Raw genomic sequence first — 22324 nt, 5'->3', positions numbered from 1 at the left:
GCAAAGAAGATGTCAGATGGAAATGTATTTGTTTTGGGAGAAGTTTGCATTGATGGATGACATTGAAGTGTAGCCCCGGAACTACGCCCCTTCTAGAAAGCTGCAATGATCTGACATGGTGTGATTAGAGAGAGAGAATCCCCATCATCCCCTGTCCCTGTCCTCCATCCCCCTACGCTGGCTGAGTCATGCCCAATGCTAGATAGACACCCGGCACGGAAATATTACCGGATAAACCTTTTTCTCTAAGCTTGTAGATATTGCCAGTCTTGCTCGGCCTTTCCAGTGAACGAGCACCTGAGCCGAATCTCTGCAACGGAACGCTCACCGGCTTCCTTGTGACCTTGAGAAAACCTTGGCAGCCGGCGTATATCTCCGTATAAAAAACAAACAGCGCATCTTTCTTCTAACACAGCTTTATACAGAGGTAATTAGCAATGGTTACAGAGCTGCCGCGGTCCTTCATCCTCCCAGACTGGACAGACACCCCCCACCACCACCATCCTTACCCTCCACCCCATTCCCTCCTTCCCTGGCTATGCGTTCCATGGTGGGCGTGGCCGACCCTCGCCAACAGGAGCTGTACGCCTGTGTAAGGGGAGCGCCAGTGTTCGGGCAGGTGTGTGCGACGCTAGTAGTGTCAGTGCAGAGAGAAGAGCGCTGGCTGGACAGGCTAGTGCATAGGGAGAGCTTTTTTTTTTTATGTACATTTATATATAAATACACCAGCCGCTCCACCTCCCTCCTTTTTTAACATAAGCTACCTACCCGATTTTTGTTCTACCTCCCCATCTTAGTGCAGAAGATCTCTGCAGGCATCAATTAAAAAGAAACAGAGAGAGATCTAAGTGAAAAGGGGAAGACTTGATAAAAAACGGGGGACACTTCTTCCACCCTGGCTTTGTAACGCCTTACTAGCCATCCCCTTTTCTTTGTTTTGCCTCTGCTTTAGTTTAGATTAGCATCAGCAGCCACAAGCTACAAAGCTGCTCTCTTCCAGTTAAGCTCTTTCTTTTTTTTCCTTCTCTTTTCTCCTAGACTGACTCTTCTAGAGGTTCCTTAGCGCTCTTCTTCTTTATTTCAGGGGGCTGTCTATGGGTTGTCCCTGGGGCTGTGTGTAGTGTAGGGTATTGGAATAATCAGCAATACAGAGGAGCCCAGCATTGCCCATCGCCTCTCCACCCTTGCGGAGAAGAGCTCACCCTTTTACAAAAGGTAAGTTTGGACATTTCTCACCTTTTTCTTATGATGTGGGGTGGGGAGTCGCTGCTGTCCAAGGACAGGGGATAGGACTGTCAATACCCAAGTGACACTCTACCCGCTTGTGTTTGAGCCTCTTATTTTTTATTATTATTGTTATTTTGGTTAATAACAGGTTAATCGCTGTTACTAGAAAGCAAACGCTCCCATCAACTGCTTTGGTAGTAGATGGGTGAATCTAGTGCACGTTACTGTATCCAGTAATCGGCTAGTTTCGCTTTGATCTGATTAGACATGGGATTACAGGATTACTTATGAGATTGGAGGCTTAGACCTTAATTGCATTAACTAGCTCTTTTCTAGGTAGATAACGTTTGTGGTATGTATACAGTGTCCAATAAAAATAGATCATGAAAGGAGAAGTAGATTGAAATGTGTTAGTAGGAAGCCTTACATGCCTCCTAAAGTGATGGGTACCACCTTCCTTTAGCGATCTCTTTTGGCCTCTGCAATTACTTTATATAGAAGGGTGGAAAGAAAGCCTAGGGGTTGATGTGGGGAAATGCAGGGGGAAATTTACTATGGCTGGAGCAGCTGTGCATGGCCACCAGTCAGCTTCTTGCTTTCATTTTCAAAGCTTAGCTGCACAAGCTGAAGATAGAAGCCGATTGGTGGCCACACACAGCTGCTTCAGTTTCAGTAACTTCCCTATATTATGTATGACAGTCTTTTTTCAACAATGTCAAAACATAACCCTTGAAATAACTTTCCAGTCTCAGGGAACCCCTGGCTAAAAATTACTATATCTACAACCATGGGCATCCGCTCCATAGGGCAAGGGGGGTCGTTTGTCCCCCCCTGGAATCGCCAGGGAGAGCCAGGAGCAGGGCCGAACTGGCCCTGGGGCCGATTTAAGCAGTGACTGCAGCGCTCCCCTCCCCTCTAGTTGTCCCTTATTTAGAGTGCCTGTCCCTCTTCTGGAATCAAATCCATTTGTCCCTCATTCCAAAAGGTTCCTCTTTTAGACCTGAAATAAATATACTGTCAATATAGTCTAGTGTTTCAGTCAAGGGAAAGGGGTGCTGTGTAATGTAAAGGGGTGCTGTGTAATGTAAATGGGTCCAGTAATGCAGGGTGCTGTGTAATGTAAAGGGGCCAGTGATGCAGGATGCTGTGTAATGTAAAGGGGTCCAGAGCTGTGGGGTGCTGTGTAATGTAAAGGGGTCCAGAGGTGCAGTTGTGGAGAGGGGGTACACAGTAGTGACAAAGAGATATTGAAAGATGCAGGGGGCACAGTGGGGTGTTTTTACATTTTAACATGGGGGGGGGCGCTTTTAACCCCGCTAGCGGTCGAAGAAAGGGTACAATGCGACTGTGCATCGCCGCTGCCGAAGCGCCCCCCTCTGAAAAAATTTCAGCGGATGCCCATGTCTACAACTCAGGTATTAGTGTAATGGTCAGTGGGAAGACTGACCCCCAATTATTAAGGCTGGAGCAGCTGCTGTGCAAGGCCACCAATCAGCTTATAGCTTTCATTTGAAGGCAAAGAAGGCATAGTTGAACAAGCTGTAGATAAATGCCGATTGGTGGCCATGCACAGCTGCTCCTGTTCCGGTAACTTCCCTATATTCTGCATAAAAGTCTTTCTCAACCTTGTCAATACATAACCCTTGAAATAATTGCATGGCCACCAATCAGCTTCTAGCTTTCATTTAAAAAAAGGGGTTGTAAACCCTCAAGCTTTTTCACATTAATGCATTCTATGCATTAATGTGAAAAACATTCTGTAGTGCAGCAACCCCCCAGAGCCCCCTTTTTACTTACCTGAACTCAATCGTTCCATCGATGGGGATGAGCATAGCAGCTCCAGCCACTGTCTCGGGTCCTCATTGGATAGATTGATAGCAGCCATTAGCTCCCACTGCTGTCAATAAAATCTAGTGACACAGGGGCGGGGCCAAACCTGCTGTCTGGGTCAATGGACGCAGCAGCAATACTCTGGAGCGCGCCCACACGTGTGCCCCCTTGGAAAGTGGATCTCCAAGGGGGCACTCGATGCGGGGAGGAGCCAGGGACCCCAGAAGAGGAGGATTGGGGCCACTTTGTGGACAATTCTTCAATTCTTGCACAGAGGAGGTAAGTATACCATGTTTGTTATTAAAAAAAAGTTACCTTTACAACCCCCTTTAAAAGCATAGCTAAACAAACTGAATATGGAAGCTGATTGGTGGCCATGCACAGCTGCTCCAGTTTGGGTAACTTCCCTTCATTATTTATAAAAGTCTTTCTCAAACTTGTTAACACAAGGGAACCCTTAAAATAACTTTCTGGTTCAGGGAACTGTTGCTAAAAAGGACTATATCTACAACTCAGGATCAGGGATGAGCCGAACCCCCCCCCCCCCCGTTCGATTCGCACCAGAACCTTCGAACAGACCGAACGTTCGCGCAAACATTTAGAACCCCATTGACGTCTATGGGACTCAAACGTTTGAATCCAAAAGTGCTAATTTTAAAGCCTAATATGCAAGTTATTGTCGTAAAACATCTTTAAGAACCCGGGTCTTGCCCCAGGGAACATGTATCAATGGAAAAAAGTTTTAAAAACGGTCGTTTTTTCAGGAGCAGTGATTTTATTGATGCTTAAAAAAAAAAAAAAAATCCTTTAAATATTGTACCTGCTGGGTGTCTATAGTATGCCTGTGAAAACGTCTTTGAGAATCCGGGTCTTGCCCCAGGGAACATGTATCAATGTTTTATTCAGGACTTTTTTTTGTCATTGATACATGTACAAGACCCAGGTTCTCAAAGACATTTTCACAGGAATACTATAGACACCCATCAGGTACAATATTTAAAGGAATTTTTTTATTTTTTATTTAAGCATCATTAACCCCTGCCGCACGACTATTTACATCCACAGAATGGCACGTACAGGCAGAAGGACGTATATATACGTCCTTGCCTTCTAGTAGGTGGGGGGTCCGATCGGGACCTCCCCCCCCGCTGCGTGCGGCGGGCGGATTTCCTCGGGGAGCGATCCGGGACGACGGTGCGGCTATTCGTTAATAGCCGCTCCGTCGCGATCGCTCCCCGGAGCTGAAGAACGGGGAGAGCCGTATGTAAACACGGCTTCCCCGTGCTTCACTGTGGCGGCGTATCGATCGAGTGATCCTTTTTATAAGGGAGACTCGATCGATGACGTCAGTCCTACAGCCACACCCCCCTACAGTTGTAAACACACACTAGGTGAACCCTAACTCCTACAGCGCCCCCTGTGGTTAACTCCCAAACTGCAACTGTCATTTTCACAATAAACAATGCAATTTAAATGCATTTTTTGCTGTGAAAATGACAATGGTCCCAAAAATGTGTCAAAATTGTCCGAAGTGTCCGCCATAATGTCGCAGTCATGAAAAAAAATCGCTGATCGCCGCCAATAGTAGTAAAAAAAAAAAAAAATTAATAAAAATGCAATAAAACTATTCCCTATTTTGTAAACGCTATACATTTTGCGCAAACCAATCGATAAACGCTTATTGCAATTTTTTTTACCAAAAATAGGTAGAAGAATACGTATCGGCCTAAACTGAGGAAAAACATTTTTTTATATATGTTTTTGGGGGATATTTAATATAGCAAAAAGTAAAAAATATTGAATTTTTTTCAAAATTGTCGCTCTATTTTTGTTTATAGCGCAAAAAATAAAAACCGCAGAGGTGATCAAATACCACCAAAAGAAAGCTCTATTTGTGGGGAAAAAAGGACACCAATTTTGTTTGGGAGCCACGTCGCACGACCGCGCAATTGTCTGTTAAAGCGACGCAGTGCCAAATCGCAAAACCTGGCCTGGGCATTTAGCTTCCTAAAGGTCCAGGGCTTAAGTGGTTAAAATCACTGCTCCTGGAGCAGTGATTTTAATGATGCTTAAATAATAATAAAAAAAAATGAAAAATTATTTTAAACATTGTACCTGCTGGGTGTCTATAGTATGCCTGTGAAGTGGCACATGTTTAGAACTGTCCCTGCACAAAATTAGATTACTATGAGAAAAAAGTAATTTAAACCTGCTGGCAGCTTTAATGTAATGTCTGGTCCCTGCAATATGGATGGAAATCATTGAGAAAAATAGCACAGACACAGACAGTACACACACCTTGTAGCTTTAGGTGCAAACTACAGAGCACACGGCCAGTACACACCAAGTAGCTTTAGGTGCAAACTACAGAGGACACAGGCAATAAACCACGTAAGAATACTGCAGCTAGCACAATCACCTGCCTGCCTGTAAATTGGGGGGGGGGGGGGACAGAGAAGCAGGGGGGAGGACCAGAGGAGCAGGGGGGATGACAGAGGAGCATGGAGGGGACCAGGAGCATGGGGGAGGGGATAGACAGCTCACTCAACAGCTATGGCCTGGGAGTTTCTCACTTCTGCCTAATCTTGTCCCATGGGGGGGGGGGGGGGGACACCGAACTGATTCTTTGCCCAGGTGAAATAATGTCTAGCTTCCCCACTGGTACTGCCTATAAGAGTACCAGTACCAGCCTTTTACTGACTATCAAAGTTGGCCAGTCTGGATGAAGTCCAGGGCCAAATTTTTGTCCCAGTCCAGCCCTGCTACACACTGTAACATTAACTGACTAGCCTGCCTGCCTGCTCTATCTACCTGCAAAAAATGACACTTTCTCTGTTCTCTCTTAACCACCGCAGCACACTACACAAGGCCAACCTGCAAGCGGCCTTTTATAGTGTGGGGCGTGTACTAAACCCCCTGAGCCATAATTGGCCAAAGCCACCCTGGCTTTGGCCATCTATGGCTCTCCGTTTTTTGCAAGCTGTTATTGGCCAAGCATGCGGGTCATAGTGCATGCTTGGCCAATCATCAGCCAGCAATGCACTGCGATGCTGCAGTGAATTATGGTCTGTGAAACGTAACTCGAACTTGGCGCGAACGGCCCAAAATGTTCGTAATTCGACGAACGATCGAACATACGATGAAGCTCATCCCTACTCGGGATACATGCAATGGTCAGTGGGTGGGAAGAATGCTCCTTACACTTGTGGTCAGTGGGAATAAAAAACACCATTACAGCTAAAAAGATCAATGATGTCAATGGGAACTAATCTGAGAGGCAGAAATAGCTTATAGCTCAAGAAACTCCTAACAACCTCTGGAGAAACATTATCTGAGAAATCCTGATATATAATATCAATGAACACAGACTTTACTGCAGGATTGCAAATAATTCAGGGTCACTTGTAATTTTTAAGGGTTACCATATACCTTACAATCTAACTGTACTATAAAGTTTGAATTTACCAAAACTTGTCATATAAAGACCTACCCTAAGGTAATCATGTTGGGGTTGATTTACTAAAGGCAAACAGGCTTCTAATAGTGTTGGGCTTGGGCGTCTTCAGATCGAACCCACCAGGAACTGCTCATCGCCAATCATAGGCAGCGTGTGTATGTATAGCTGCCAGTCAGGAAATGCTTCACTGCCTATGATTGCCAATGTGCAGTGATGGCTTCCTAGCGGGCACGATCTGAACATGCGTGAGCCTATCACTAGCTGCTAACCTTTCAAGGAAGGTGAACATTGCAGCAGAAATTCCCCCAGAACTAAGCGAATGTTGTGAAATTTCACTTTGCAAGGAACACATGCAAGGGGGATAATAAAAAAGAACCCCCCCCCCCCCCAAAAAAAAGCATTTTTGCCTGCCCATTATTGGATGATGGGGTTTTCAAATCGTGCATTGCAAGGGAATTTTCCCCAAAATGTAATGAACGCTATGAAATTTCACTTTACAAAAAACACACAAAGAATATATATAAAAAAACTTTTTTTTTTTTTTTACTGCACATGATTAGATGCTGCACAGGGCATTGCCCTGAGAGCTTAGTGAATGTCGTGACATTTCACTTTGCACAGAACACATACAAGGACAAAAAACAGCATGTTTGTCTGCACATGGTTGGATGATGGAGTTTTCAGGGGAAGTTGCACATTGCGAGGGAATTTTCCATAGAGCTCAGTGAATGTTGTGGTGAAATCTTACTATGCAAAGAACACCTAAAAATAGTTTTAGACAAAAAATAAATAACTGATTGGATGATGGAAATCAGCAAAGTTTCTTCTCATTCACTTCACTCCTGCAATGCACACTGGGCTTTATACAGGAGTTTTGCGTTTGCCACGCATGGGGGAAGTGGATTTCAATGGATAATTAATCCTAACTCAAGAGCTGGTTCTGGCCAGCTCAATAGATTTTTATTTTAGGAAAGGCATGGGTTCTTTCCTAAATATACATAATATAACTGGGTACTAACACTTAAAGGGATTGTAAAGGTTCGGTTTTTATTTTCTAAATAGGTTCCTTTAAGCTAGTGCATTGTTGGTTCACTTACCTTTTCCTTCAATTTCCCTTCTAAATGTTTTTTTTCTTTTTCTGAATTTCCCACTTTGTTTCTCCTCAGTAAGCTTTCCACCATCATCCGAGCAGTGGAAAGTCATTTAGAACAGCTTACTGAGGAGGAACAGGAAGTGAGAAATTCAGACAAAGAAAAAAAAACATTTAGAAGGGAAATTGAAGGAGAAGGTAAGTGAACCAACAAGGCACTAGCTTAAAGGAACCTATATAGAAAATAAAAGACGAACCTTTACAACCCCTTTAACCACTAGGGTACCGCACGCCGTCAAATGACGGCGGGCGGAATACCCTATTGTTCTGACAGGACGCCATATGACGTCCTGTCATTTAAAGCCGATAGGGGGCGCGTCTGGTCACTGGGAACACAATGCGCGTGCCTGGCGGACGCGATGACCGCCGGGCACCCGCGATTGCCCAGTAACTGAGCAGGGACGTGGAGCTCTGTGTGTAAACACAGAGCTCCACGTCCTGTCAGGGAGAGGAGTCCGATGCTGTGTCCCTTGTACATAGGGACACAGATCGGTCACCTCCCCCAGTCACCCCCCTCCCCCTACAGTTAGAACACTCCAAGGCTACACATTTAACCCCTTCCCCACCCCCTAGTGGTTAACCTCTTCCCTGCCAGTCACATTTATACAGTAATCAATGCATATTTATAGCACTGTTCACTGTATAAATGTGAATGGTCCCAAAAATGTGTCAAAAATGTCCGATGTGTCCGCTATAATGTCGCAGTCCTGGAAAAAAAAAATCGCAGATCGCCGCCATACCTAGTAAAAAAATAAATAAAAAAAAATCAAAATTATGTCCCCTGATTTGTAGGCAATATAACTTTTGCGCAAACCAGTCACTATACGGTTATTGCGATCTTTTTTTTTTTTTTTTACCAAAAATATGTAGAAGAATACGTATCGGCCTAAACTGAGATAAATTTTTTTTTTTTTTTTTTAAATGGAATATTTATTATAGCAAAAGGCAAAAAATATATATATTTTTTTTTTCAAAATCTATGCTCTTTTGTTTATAGTCCAAATAATAAAAACCGAACAGGCGATCAAATACCACCAAAAGAAAGCTCTATTTGTGGAAAAAAAAGGACGTTAATTTTGTTTGGGAGCCACGTCGCACGACCGTGCAATTGTCAGTTAAATCGACGCAGTGCCGGAAGCTAAAATTGTGTCTGGGCAGGAAGGGGGTGTAGGTGCACAGTAGGCAAGTGGTTAAGTAAAGGTGATCCAGGGAATATCCGATTGCCTCTTGGGGGATGCCCTGCTGGAGCAAATTGGATCATGCTTTGCTGGTGGTTTTTGCCTTCCTCTGGACCAACTGATTTTTTTTTGTGCTTTTTTGCAGAAACCATGTTAAATGGACTGTATGGCAAAATGCATATGTGTGAATCAGGTCTTAGTTCGTAGGGTTTAATATGGAGTTGGCCCACCCTTTGCAGCTATAAGAGCTTCAACTCTTCTGGGAAGGTTGTCCACACGATTTAGGAGTGTGGAATGTTTTAGCATTCTTCCAGAAGTGCATTTGTGAGGTCAGGCACTGATGTGGATGAGAAAGCCTGTCTCACATTCTCCGCTCATATTCATCCCAAAGGTGTTCTATCATGTTGAGGTCAGGACTCTGTGCAGGCCAGTCAAGTTCCTCCACCCCAAACTTGCTCATCCATGTCTTTGTGGACCTTGCTTTGTGCACAGTCATATTGGAACAGGAAGGCCCCCCCCCCCCCCCCTCCAAACTGTTCCTACAAAGTTGGGAGCATGAAATTGTCCAAACTATCATGGTATGCTGACGCCTTAAGAGTTTCCTTCACTGGAACTAAGGGGCCAAGCCCAACCCCTGAAAAACAACCCCACACCATAATCCCTCCTGCACCACCAAATGATTTGGACCAGTGCACAAAGCAAGGTCCATAAAGACAAATTTGGAGTGGAGGAACTTGACTGGCCTGCACAGAGTCTTGACCTCAACCCGACAGAACACCTTTGGGATGAATTAGACCTGACCTCACAAATGTGCTTCTGGAAGAATGGTCAAACATTCATATATACACACTCTTTGTGGACAGCCTTCCCAGAAGAGTTGAAGCTCTTATAGCTGTAAAGGGTGGGCCAACTCAATATTGAACCCTACGGACTAAGACTGGGATGCCATTAAAGTTCATGTGCGTGTAAAGCAGGCGTCCCAATTCTTTTGGCAATAGAGTGTATATATAGATAGAGCAGGGACGTGAAGTAGACTTGAAGCATGCATTGAACATTCCCTTAAAGAACGCGTGCACAGGCGCCTGTATTTGCTAAATGAGTTGCCAGGTCAGGGTTGCCAACTGTCAGTAAATTTACAGTTTGTAAAAATCATATATTTTTTTTTTTTTTTACAACTGTCTGTAAATATCAGGGGCTGGCAATTTGTTGTGTTGAGTTTTAAAGCCTGAACCAAGCAAATTACTTTTTTGAAGGTATTGTCAGTGTTTACATATTGTGTTTATACTGTTTTAATATCAGTTGTGTTAGTTTTAAATAGGATATTTCATTTTTTTTTCAGGCTGTGAGTAAACAATATGCTCCACCAGTAAATGTTACATGTCAGTAAAAAAAATGCTGTTTGAGGTTAGCAACACTGTGTCAGGTGCATTGGTTCTAATGCTGTGTGTATGGGATTATTTGGTGCTCCATGACCCAGATAGTTGCTATACCTTGCCAGGGGTTGTATGAGGGTGCACACCTGTGATAGAGGAGTCCCAGCCTGGCCAATCACAGGTGTACAAGCCTCATGAAAGGCAACTTTTCTATTCCCAGTTAGCCGAATTACTTACATTCATTAATAAATGTGCTACCCATTGCTTGAAGTAAATGTAACACCTGACTTGTAACCCCTCTGCTTTCACTAATACTGTCGAAGGAAGCAGTAGCAGCAGCACCGTTTGCAATGGGGGGAGCTCCCGCTTCGCGCGCGGCAATCTCCCATCCACCTGTGACTAGGCATGTTCCCGGGAGCACTGCAGGGTTAACGCGCCCTGTCTCCGCCTCCGTGACGTCACCAGTGGAAGCTATATCTTGCCCTCGCGGGCAGCGGCAGCGCGCTAGCAGCCTCCTAGAGAGACTATAGTCGGCGTGGAGAAGGCGGGAGTGTGGCGGCTGTCCGGCTTGGGTGGAACGTCCCCAGCTGCTGAAGGCTCTCCGTTGGCAGTCGTTGAATTCTGAGTCGGCAGGCTAGACATGTGAGTGGAGGAGGGAATGCATGGCGTGTGAGGGGAGAGTTTTATGGAAAACGTTGGTGTGAATGAAGGCATGCTGTGTGTGGGCTCGTGACACCGCCCTTATTAGCATGGCTGCGCGCGGGACAGTGCACGTGGCCATCAAAACAGAGCAATGGCTTTGTGACAGGAGCTGCTAATATAAGAGGGGGAATTCATTCAACTGAACTTGTAGGCGGGTCAGTGGAGGGCAAGAAGTGTAACTCCCATGGCAGGGGGTGTGTCCTATACCTACATACCTTTGCTAGTAGGTGTCTCTTGCTCCCATCTCACAAAGCTGAGAGGTTTGCTTAAAGGGGTTGTGAAGGATTTTTTCCCTAAATAGCTTCCTTTACCTTGGTGCAGTCCTCCTTCACTTACCTCATCCTTCGATTTTGCTTTTAAATGTCCTTATTTCTTCTGAGAAATGCTCACTTCCTGTTGTTCTGTCTGTAACTCCACACAGTAATGCAAGGCTTTCTCCCTGGTGTGGAGAAAGCCTCTTGAGGGTGGAGGGGGCGAGCAGGACACTACTTTGCAGATAGAGAAAGGAGCTGTGTTAGTGGGCGTCCTGACACTCCTGCTCGCCCCCTCAAGAGGCTTTCTCCATACCAGGGAGAAAGCCTCACATTATGGTGTGTAGTTAGACAGAAGGAACAGGAAGTGAGCATTTCTCAGAAGAAATAAGGACATTTAAAAGCAAAATCGAAGGCTGGTGTGGTGTGCTCAATTGTGCACCAAACTAGCTGGCCGGAGCGCTGAATAATTCAGGCCCCTCTGCAATTGGGCTGCGGGCCAGTTTGAATTTGCTCTTAGGCCTCCTAAACACTGGACTTTTTTACAGCTTCTGTTTTTGGCTTCAGACGCTTTTTTCTACAGTCAAACTCTCCAGCATGTTAACCTATGTGTCCATGCACACGTAGGCTGTTAAAGCGGAGGTCCACCCTGAAAAACAAACAAATTACATTAACATTCTCCTTAAAATATGTAAAAAAAAAAGTGAAAAAAATAAATAAAATGTTATTTGCCAGAAAAGCCTGTTGCTAGGCAGTCTTCCTAATCTGCCACTTCCTTCTCCGCGGAGCTCCTAATTTTCTTCCTCCTTCGCGTTGCCTCCTGGGAAACGGGGCGCACTGCCTTCTGGGACCTCTGCTCTAGGTACTCTGCTAAAAAAAAGTTGGGAGTTCTGTGTAATTTTGTAGCAAAAAAAATGATTTTTACATGTAGGAGACCGATGTCAGAATTGGCCTGATAGACAAGTGGTTAAAGGGGAGTTCCAGCCATTTGTATGTTTATTAAAAGTCAGCAGCAACAAAAAGTGTAGCTGCTGGCTTTTAATAAACAGGCACTTACCTGCTCCAGCGACGCGCCGGCCGGGGCTCCGCTCCTCTCCCCCCCCCTCCCCGGCCGGCGTCTTCATCTTCAGTGTGGGCACCCGGCCGTGACAGCTTTCGGCTTCACGGCCGGGCACCCACTGCGCATGCGCGAGCGGCACTGCGCATGCGCGAACGGCGCGGCCCGGCGCCGTGTAATTGGCCAGGAGATCGCCTAGGACCTGTGACGTGTCCTAGGCGATCGCCTACAGCAGCCACTTCCTGAAGGCGATTAAGCTTAGTCGCCTACAGGAAGGAGGAAGTGGGACAGGAAGTCCCACTCTTCCTGAAGCCCCCACTCCCCCCCCAAAAAATTATATGCCAAATGTGGCATGTAAGGGGGAGAGGAGTGGGTTAAGAGGAAGTTCCAAATTTGGGTGGAACTCCTCTTTAAATGTTTTTATTTAAAAAAAGGGAAACAGGTTAAAGGGTCACTAAAGGAAATTTTTTTTTTTGCTGAAATGACTGTTTACAGGGCATAGAGACATAATAGTTAACTGATTCCTTTTAAAAATGATTAAAAATAGATAAAAAAACAATCATATAATGTGCCTGCAGTGTAGTTTCGTTTTTGCTGTTGTTTGCTGGTTCTCTGATGTACAGAGAGCCACTAGAGGGCAGTCAGCCAATAGAGAGCAGTGATACTTTGTCTAAAACTCCTCAGCACCAATCCAGTTTAGTTTTACTCACACCTCCTTGATTAGTGACCACCGTGAGAAATCTCCCAGTACTGTGGTCATCAGGAAACAGGCAACCAGGAAGTGTCCAGAACAGAGAGGATTTACAGCAACATGAATGCAAAAACGAACAATGAGGACATGAAACCAGGACTGCAGCAAGGTAAAGGAAGCTATTTAGCTAAAAAAAAAAATTCCTTTAGTGACCCTTTAATGCTTACCTACTGTGTGCAATGGACTTGCACAGTGTCTCCAAACCTCTTCTGGGGTCCCACACCAGTGCTTCTGGCTTCTCCTCTGGTGAGTGCTCCCATAGAAAGCTCTATGGGGGCGTGTGTGCAGGCTTGCTCCTGAGCCATCCTCTCAGCATCTGTTGACACAGACCGTAGGACTCAGCCCCACTCCCTAGAAGTAAAATAAGAACAAATAAATAAAAATTTAAGCGCCCTGTCCCTTTGCGCTCATGTGATGCTTAGGGGTTCTAAGTAATTTTCTCGCAAAAAATAATTTTAACCGCTTATAAACTGCCGCATGACTTTTTACGTTGACAGAATGACACGGCTGGGCGTACAGGTACGTCCCCTTAAATTTGCCAGTGTGTGGTCGCTCGTGACCCTGTCGCGAGCTCTGTGAGTGCGGTACCCGCAGACTCGATGTCCGACAGTGCCCCGCGATCGGGTCACAGAGCTAAAGAACGGGGATAGGTTAGTGTAAACACAACATCTCCACGTTCTTCCTAGTGACATGTCACTGATCGTCTGTTCCCTGTCATCGAGAACAGCGGTCAGTGACGTGTCACTCGTAGCCACACCCCCTAACAGTTAGAATCGCTCCATAGGACACACTTCTCCCCTTCAGCGCCCCATACTGGTTCACCACTTCACTGCAGTGTAATTTTTACAGTAATCGGTGCATTTTTATAGCATTGATCGCTGTAAAAATGACAATGGTCCCAAAATGGTGTCAAGTGTCCTCCATAATGTCGCAGTCATGATAAAAATCGCTGATCGCCGCCATTACTAGTAACATTTTTTTATTATAAAAATGCTATAAAACTATCCCCTATTTTGTCGACGCTATAACTTTTGCGCAAACCAAGCAATAAATGCTTATTGTGATTTTATTTTTATTTTTTTACCAAAAATATGTAGAATATGTATCGGCCTAATCTGAGGAAAAAACATTTTGTATATATTTTTTGGGCATATTTAGCAAAAAAGTAAAAAATATTGTTTTTTTTCAAAATTGTCGCTCTACTTTTGTTTATAGCGCAAAAAATAAAAACCGCAAAGGTGATCAAATACCACCAAAAGAAAGCTCTATTTGTGGGGGAAAAAAAGATGTAAATTTTGTTTGGGAGCCACGTCGAACGACCGCGTAATTGTCGGTTAAAGCAACGCAGTGCCGAATCGCAAATAGTGGCCTGGTCTTGTATGTAGTGTTGTGGGCATAAGAGATTTTAGGCTCAATTCACAGAACCTTTAGGGCTTCGTTTTTTTTTTTTTCCAAAACTTTATTAACCACTTCAATACCGGGTAGGGTTGCACCGATACCAGTATCGGCATCAGTGCCAATACCGAGTATTTGCCCGAGTTCTTGTACTCGGTATCAGACAATACCTTGCATGCAGGAGGCTCCCGGAAGTCAGTGGGCAGAGCGTGGGTCCTGGCACAGTGAGAGCAAGTCCTTACAGCGGAAGGTAAGCTTATGGAGCAGGGGTGTGGGTCGCAACCGCATGTGCTGCCCGTTGGCATTGGTGACACGGGCCAGAAGTGACGGCCCGAGGCTCCGTCAGAGACAGTAGACTGCGACGCCCATCTTGGTACACCCTGCACTTGGCCTCAGTAGCCTGCAGTCACAAGGCGACAGCGGACATCTTGTTACACCCAGCCCATATAGTTCACTAACTATATGGCCTGGGTGTAACAAGATGTCTGCTGCTGCATTCTCACTAGGTTTACTGAGGCCGAGTACAGGGTGTATCGAGATATCTTGTATACGCTTATCGATTTAAATGTTATGCCAGGCTGCCAGCAATTAGTGCTGCATTTAAGTGCCAGTGCCTACCAAACAGTTTACCTATCATTGCCCATAAGTGCCACCCATAGGTGCTGCAAATCAGTGCCCCTCAGTCATTGCCACATATAAGTGCCTGCCATCGGTGCCCATAAGTTCCAGTCATCAGTGCTGCAAACCAGTGCCACAAATCAGTGCCACCTATCAGTAAAAAAAAATGTTTTGGTAATCAGTATCGGCGAGTACTTGGAAAAAAAGTATAGGTACTTGTTCTTAAAAAAAAAAGTGGTATCGGTGTAACCACATTTCTGTCCAGGTCAATTTTCAGCTTTCAGTGCTGTCACACTTTGAATGACAATTGCGCGGTCATGCAACACTTTACCCATGTGACATTTTTGTTCTTTTTTTTTCACACAGAGCTTTCTTTTGGTGGTATTTAATAAGGATGCGTGTTCGCACAGTCCATGTGCAGAGCCCGCCAGGAAGTCGGCACTGCGCTGCGCTAATCACAGGCAGTGAGACATTTCCCAATCTCTGCAGCCGCGCATCAGGACAATGTCTCACTGCCTGTGATTAGCGCAGTGTCGACTTCATGGCGGGCTCTGCATGTGGACTGTGCGGACATGCCAAAGCTCATCCTTAGTATTTAATCACCACTGGGCAGGGTGGATATAAATCAATGATTTAAAAATAAAATAAAAAATTATATATGTGTGTGTATATGTGTGTGTGTGTGTGTGTGTGTATATGTGTGTATATATATATATATATATATATATATATATATATATATATATATATATATATATATAATTTTTTTTTTAATTAGTTTTTTTGATTTAAATCGGATTTATTTTAATAAAATGCTTTTGGAGTAAAAATCTAAAGATGGTTTTCTATTTACAGTAACAGCTTGCTGACCATCAAATGACGGCTGGACAGTGCAGCTCTTGTTCTGGGCAGGGGCGTCATGACATCCTCGCCTTCCCGCTGTGTCACTGGGGAACCGATGCATGTGCCAGGTGGCCACGATGTCCACCAGGCACCCGCCGTTGCCCAGTAACAAAGCAGGACTGTGGATCTGTGTGTGTAAATGCACAGATCCATGTCCTATCAGGTGAGAGGAGACTGATGGTGTGTTCCTTGTACAGAGAAACACCGATCTGTCTCCTCCCCTTGAGAGTCCCCACACCCTACAGTTAGAATCACTCCCTAGGACACATATTTAACCCCTTGTTCGCACCCTAGTGTTAACCTCTTCCCTGCCAGTCACATTTATACAGTAATCAATGCATTTATAGCCCGGATCACAGTATAAATGTGAATGGTCCCAAAATAATGTCAAAAGTGTCCGATATGTCCGCCGCAATATCGCAGTCACGATAAAAATCTCAGATCGCCGCCATTACCAAAAATATGTAGAAGAATACATATCGGCCTAAACTGAGAAAAAACATTTTTATTTGTTTTATTATAGCAAAAAGTATTTTTTTTTTCTTTTTTCAAACTTGTCACTCTACTTTTGTTTATAGCGCAAGAAATAAAAACCACAAAGGTGATCAATGATACAAATTTTATTTGGGTACAGCGTTGCATGACCCCGCAATTGTCATTTAAAGCGTGACCGCGCTGAAGGCTAAAAAATGGGCTGGGCAGGAAGGGGAGGAAGTGCCTTGTATTGAGGTGGTTAAGATAGATTAATAATGTTCAGCGTGAAATGGAGCTTAGTTTTGTAGCATGAGGCTGTATATTCTGCAATATTTGCACTGGCACTTAAATGCAGCACTAATTGCTGGCAGCCTGGCATAACATTTAAATCGATAAGCGTATACAAGACATCTCGATACACCCTACACTACAAACTGATATTGCCGTTTTACTAACCTGACAGCTTATTATTCTAAGGCTCCATGCACACTGAAGCTCCTAAACGGCCATTTTTTTTTTAACAGCACATAAACTTCTCTGTTATCCTGTGTGTCCATGCACACATGGACATTTTTGGACGTTTATGGGCTGTTTTCTGAACGCCCTAAAATCGCGTTCAGGATTTTTTTTCTGACCACAAAAAATGTTAACACTAACCACCGATAAACGTTAATAAACGCTCAAAAACGTGGCTCACCAGTTTTAACGTTTGTGATCCATTGAAAAAAATAAAAAAGGCTAATAAACGATATTGCAAAAACGTTAAACGTTGAACGACTCACTGCAAAGCTACTAGCATTTTTGTAACGTTATTTTAACGTCCAGTGGAGCCTAAATAGGAACCATTAATTTTGTTTGCAAATATTAAAGAGTCTAACTACCAGCAAGATTGAGTCCTTCCATTTAAAGAGCACCTGTCATTTCAAGATCCATCATGGCAGCGCCAGTTAGTGGGCATCCACTCACCTGCTAACACCATGTTCCTCACCTTGTGTCACTGCCGCATCACCAGCTGGCCCATTAAAGTGAACGGGAATGTCAGTGAGTCAACAGCGGGTTGGAGGAGGAGCTGCTGCGAGACAGAGATCACAGTTTCTTCTTAAAAATTGATTTAACCACTTGAAGCCCAGGCCAATTCTGACACTTCGCTCCTACATGTAAAAATCATATATTTTTTTGCTCGAAAATTACATAGAACCCCAAACACTATATATGTTTTTTTAGCAGAGACCCTAGAGAATACAATGGCAGTCATTGCAACTTTTTATCTTGCACAGTATTTGCGCAGCAATTTTTCAAACGTGTTTTTTTGGGGAAAAGAACAAAACGTTTTGTGCTTAAAAAAAAAAAAAAAAATAGTAAAGTTAGCCCATTTTTTTTGCATAATGTGAAAGATGAAGTTACGCCGAGTAAATAGATACCTAACACAGGGCTCGACAAATACCAGTTTGCATGCTCCAAGCTGAGCATGTCTCAGTGGCGATTCTCGTCTGAAAGGGGCTGGGCCTTCCATCTCCTGGGGTATGTGCTGGGCCAAGCTGTGTAGCTGATTGGACGGGATCAGGGGGGTCCCCTGTCCGGGGGGTGGATCAGATGTCGGGAAAAGCCCTGTTTGGAGGTGGGTGGCTCTGTGTCAATTGGGCAGTGCGGGGTGTAGCGGGCTGTCAGCAGTTGCGTTGCAAGGCTGGTGCGGGTCGCACCCGGGTGACACCCGCATGTAGCGGCACCACTAACACCGCCCACTGCCCTGTGCCTCGCGCTGCAGGTGTGTCCCTCAGAGGAGCGGAACAAAGCCGCCTCCTCCTCCTCCTCCTCCTCTGTTTACATCCACAGAGGAGGAGCCCGCACTCGAGGGACACACACCTCTGTGTGAGGTCTATAAGGGGGGTGTCTGTACTGCTGGGGGGGGTTGTCTGTACTGCTGGGGGGGGTGTCTACTGCTGGGGGGGTCTGCACTGAGGTGGGGGGGTTAAAAAAAACTGGCTCCAAACTTTTTTAGCTGGCTCCTAGATTCAAAGCAAATTTGTCAAGCCCTGACCTAACATATCACACTTCAAAATTGCACACGCTCGTGGAATGGCGCCAAACTTCGGTACTTAAAAATCCCCATAGGCGACGCTTTAATTTTTTTTACTGGTTACATGTTTTGAGTTACAGAGGAGGTCTAGGGCTAGAATTATTGCTCTCGCTCGAATGATCGCGGTGACACCTCACGTGTGGTTGGATCACCGGTTTCATTTGTGGGCAGAACTTGCGTATGCGTTCGCTTCTGTGTGCGAGCACACAGGGACAGGGCGCTTTAAAAAAATTTTTTTTATTGTTAATTTGATCACTTTTATTCCTATTACAAGGAATGTAAACATCCCTTGTAATAGGAATATGACATGACAGGACCTCTTTAAAGTGAGATATGGGGTCAGTAAGACCCCACATCTCGCCACTAGGCTGGAAAGCCTTAAAAAAAACCCCCAAAAAAACACCAATTCACAGCCGAAGCGGCGCCGTTTTTTTTAATGTAGAGGCCAGGCGTGACGTCGTAACATTGCGTCCGACCTCCAACGATCATAGAGACTCCGGCGACCATCTGGTCTGCCGGAAATCTCTATGATCATCATGCAGGGCCGCCGGTTCCTGTCTCAGACTCACCGATCCCAGCAGTGAGTCGGGAGAAGCAGCGGGGGGTGTCCCCTTTCGCCTCCCATAAGAATGATCAAGCGGCGAAACAGCCGCTATGATCATTCTTATGGTGCAGGGAATTGCCGGCTGAAAACGTCAATATCTGAATGATGCCTGTAGCTGCAGGCATCAATCGGATATACCACCACAAAGCCCAGGACGTCATACTCTGGGCGCCAAGTGATTAAATTGAGTTTTTACTAGTTATTTAAATCATGATTTAAATTGTGATTTAAATCAAATCCACCCTGCCACTGGGGTTTTATATTTTTGCTAAATAAACAAAAAGACGGAAAATTGTTATAACATTTTGCAAATCTTTCTTCATGAATTTAGGTCAAAATGTGTTCTGCTACATTTTTTTGGTGAAAATAACCTAAATTAGTACGCATTTTTTAGACTGTAGTAAAGACTGTCCAAAAACGATGGTATATATCTGAAAATTGATCAATCCTGATGTGCTGACACCTTATCTCTTTTCATGAGGCCCGAAAACATACATATATCCCCCCCAAATGACCTCTTTTTGGAAAGTAGACAGTCCAAGGTATTAAGAGGCATGCAGGTTTTTTTTGAAGTTGTACTTTTTCATCACTATATATATATATATATATATATATATATATATATATATATATATATATATATACACATACACATATACGATCACCAGTACAGTACTGCGTGATCCTGCGTTTCATTGCTAGAAGCAAGAAGTTTTTGTGATTACCTGTGATTGGCCAAAGCTAATCACATGATACATATGTGCTGTTACTGGCCCTGTCTGTACCATGGGATCAATGTGACCAATCACAGCTAGCAACACAATTGTATACAATGGATGGCATGAAAGGAAGCCATCTATTGTTTACAATTGTCATGTGATCTGTTGTGATTGGCACTGGGCCACTAATGTGATTAGTCATTGGCTATGTCCGGTGGACACATCCGGCGACAGATCACGCCGCTCTGTGGCCACGTGAGAGGTGTGTACTGGAAGGACATCATATGATGTTTCAGAACAATAGTGTTCCCACTCGGCCGTCATTTTGTTATAGGCTGGGTGGGAGCGTGTTAAACCGGATAGTTCACTTAATGCAGCATGTTGCAATGCATTATAGCACATTGTGGTTTTTAGGCAAAAAACCTGAACTGATGAAACCCATTTGAAAGGACACTAAGGCACCTTTCACACTACTGTGACTACTGCAATTTTGCCACGATTTCAGGGAAATGTGTAACTGGCATCCGTTGGACCCAAGTAGTACAGGGACTACTTTGAAGTCGGAGCGACTTGAAGTCGTACTAATATGAATGGTTGTCATTGGAAATTATGGGGAAGGACTTGTCATGCTACTTTGCTGTCCCAAATCGTGGGACAAGTTCCCCCCTCACCTTCCAGAACAGCTACTTGAGAGATGATTGGCTCTGCCCTCTACAGGAAACACAAATCGGATTCAATTTTTAAAAGGCCCCTCCCTTTCCTCTGACCCTCAGTAGTTTTGTGTTTCCAGACGCTCCAGGAGCACCGGACACGTCTTTTGTTTTTCTTGGGTCGGGTAACTGGTTGGTGGACCCCCCTTCTCTGGTGTCATTTAGGACTAGTTGTGGCCAAGTCCTGGGTGTTTTTTAGTCATGTACTCCCAGGAGGAGTTCTGTCCAGAAGGGTTCCCTATTTGGAGGTACTTTCTTACCTGGCTGAGGAAATGGTGGCAACTTCCTTCAGTTTTTTTCCCCCAGCTCTGCTGTATGGAACCTTGTCCTCCTTGTGCTTCGCCAAGGTGTACCAAGTCGGCGTTGGAGGACTTGTAGCAGGACTAGGACGTGACGTGGCAAGATGGTGCTGGTGTTGTAAAGAGTCTCGACCCATGCAGGATCTCGACTGCGTCACTTCCTGTGTGGCTACGTCAGAAAACAGTTGATCGCGGGACTCCTGCTCATGTGCCGATTCACCGCACTATACCGTGCATGCGCAGACGCTCATTTTAGTCCAGGAAAATTGACTCGATCAGGCAGGCGGAGGCGGTGCGAGTTGCCTAATTACATCATTGGCAGCACTGCCTCCAGCCCCTTAGGCACTGTGTATATCAATAGGACCAAGGTTGAGAGAAACTATAGAGCTGCACCGCCTCCAGCCCCCCCTAGCCTGCTCTGCTGAAGGGGGGCGGGCACGTGTATAGCACTGTGTATATCAATGGCGGGTCCAGGAAAAATATAGAGCTTTGCCTGTGGGAGGGGCCAACCCAAATCTGTCTGTGCACAGCCCTGCAAAATACATATACGGGAGGTCAAGGGAAATTAAAGAGCAGTGTCTGTGACAGGGGCGGCCAGTGCTCAAAAATTGGGCCGGGGGAGAGAAGGGTGTCCCCCCGTCCTCCAGGGGAGAGAAGGGTGGCACGCTCTCCTCCAACCACCCAAGGACCAGCTCTTCAAATTTTGGCCAACCCTGGAGCCATCTCCTTCTCTGCCAACCACCCAGGTACTCACTTCTCCCCCCCCCCTCTGGCCACCCAGGGGGCCCTCTTCTTTACTAAATGGCCACCCAGGTGCCCTCTCCTCCCACGGGCACTCAGTGGCCCTCTTATTGACTAAATGGCCACCCAGAGGCCCTCTCCTCCAAACACCCAGGTACTCTCTCCTTTTCCCATGTCCACCCAGGGGCCCTCTCCTTCTCCCTAAGCCACCAGTGACCCCAAAGCGGGTCACACATGCGCTCTGCCCACCGTCCTGGGATGCCATGATAATGGTGTACAAGTCTCCAGTGTAAGGGCTATAGGTAAACTCGCACTCGGCTTCTTTGACCCGATTGGAGAAAGCAGCAGAGGCGATCCAGCCCCCAGTACTTGACAGAGATCAAAGACCAGTGGCGGCCTGTGCATTGTGGACCCGCCCCCCCCATCACCTCTGCCCCCTCCCTATTCATGTGCCCTGCCCCTTTCAGGATGCCGGACACATGAAATACTATTGCGGGGATAGGCGGTGTTTTCACACTAACGTTCCTCCTTGGCAATCAGCAATCCCGATTGGCTAAACCGTTAGGCGATCCTATTACAGTTAAGCTGGGGGATGTGCCTGGCTGCCTATGGCGGGCACAAGTGGCTGCCTATGGCGGGCACAAGTGAGGCTGCAATTGCTTGGGGGGGTGGGGGGTTCAGTTTGTTTGCGCCCCCCCAAAAAAAATTTGAGCACCAGCCGCCACTGTCAGACATTGCTATAGAATTTTCCTTGACCTCCCGTATATGTATTTTGCAGGGCTCCCACAGGCAAAGCTCTATATTTTTC

At 45.4% G+C, this 22324-nt stretch overlaps 1 protein-coding gene across 14 annotated transcripts in view; it reads left to right on the top strand.

The window, feature by feature from the left end:
- The first annotated feature begins 613 nt into the window (after nucleotides 1-613).
- ELAVL2 (ELAV like RNA binding protein 2) overlaps nucleotides 614-22324 on the top strand; it is a 321877-nt gene continuing 300166 nt past the window's right edge. For 10 of the 14 annotated variants that reach the window (XM_040358820.1, XM_040358806.1, XM_040358781.1 and 7 more), the window contains exon 1: nucleotides 615-1215. The gene's annotated coding sequence lies outside the window, so the exon portion shown is untranslated. Of the gene's footprint in view, nucleotides 1216-10696; nucleotides 10858-22324 lie in introns of those variants that run through there. The other 4 variants (XM_040358837.1, XM_040358789.1, XM_040358764.1 and 1 more) reach the window with 3 other exon arrangements.

This window comes from Rana temporaria, chromosome 1, assembly GCF_905171775.1.
Source record: "Rana temporaria chromosome 1, aRanTem1.1, whole genome shotgun sequence".
In the NCBI taxonomy this organism is placed as follows: domain Eukaryota; kingdom Metazoa; phylum Chordata; class Amphibia; order Anura; family Ranidae; genus Rana; species Rana temporaria.
The sequence above is the reverse complement of the archived record's forward strand: the minus strand, read 5'-3'. Positions and strand labels throughout refer to the sequence as shown.